The sequence below is a fragment of the Charadrius vociferus genome, unplaced genomic scaffold, assembly GCF_000708025.1.
Source record: "Charadrius vociferus isolate BGI_N301 unplaced genomic scaffold, ASM70802v2 scaffold259, whole genome shotgun sequence".
NCBI classification, from domain to species: Eukaryota; Metazoa; Chordata; class Aves; order Charadriiformes; family Charadriidae; genus Charadrius; species Charadrius vociferus.
In genome coordinates this window covers 9367746-9368046 of record NW_009661368.1, presented here as the reverse complement: position 1 = coordinate 9368046, position 301 = coordinate 9367746, and the positions used below count along the sequence as shown (strand labels likewise).

Here is a 301-nt window from a genome sequence, read left to right as displayed (position 1 = left end):
ACGCTCCCAACTCGCCGGCCCCGGCGCCCTGCAAGCCTCTGCCCACCAGCACAGCCAGCCTCCAGAGCCTCCCTCCGCCCTGAGCTGGACGACGACGCGGAGAGGGAAGGAGGGCGGCAGGAGGACCCGGGGTGGGAGAGCGGGGAGGGCCTAAGCAGGGAGCAGAAAAATAGAAACCGGTTACTCACAATCATCTAAGTCATCCTGCAAATCCACAAAATACAAGGGGATCCCTACGAACAAAAACAGAAGAGAGACGCCGAGGGGTTGGTTTCGGAGGGCGGCAGCAGCCCCGGGCGAG

General features: G+C 63.1%; 1 protein-coding gene across 1 annotated transcript in view; it reads right to left on the bottom strand.

Annotated features, from left to right (window-relative positions):
- Window positions 1–228, bottom strand: part of LOC104293923 (serine/threonine-protein phosphatase 4 regulatory subunit 1-like) — a 24697-nt gene extending 24469 nt beyond the window's left edge. The window contains exon 1 of the mRNA XM_009893476.1: window positions 189–228. The gene's annotated coding sequence lies outside the window, so the exon portion shown is untranslated. The remainder of the gene's footprint in view (window positions 1–188) is intronic.
- Between the last annotated feature and the right edge of the window lie 73 nt (window positions 229–301).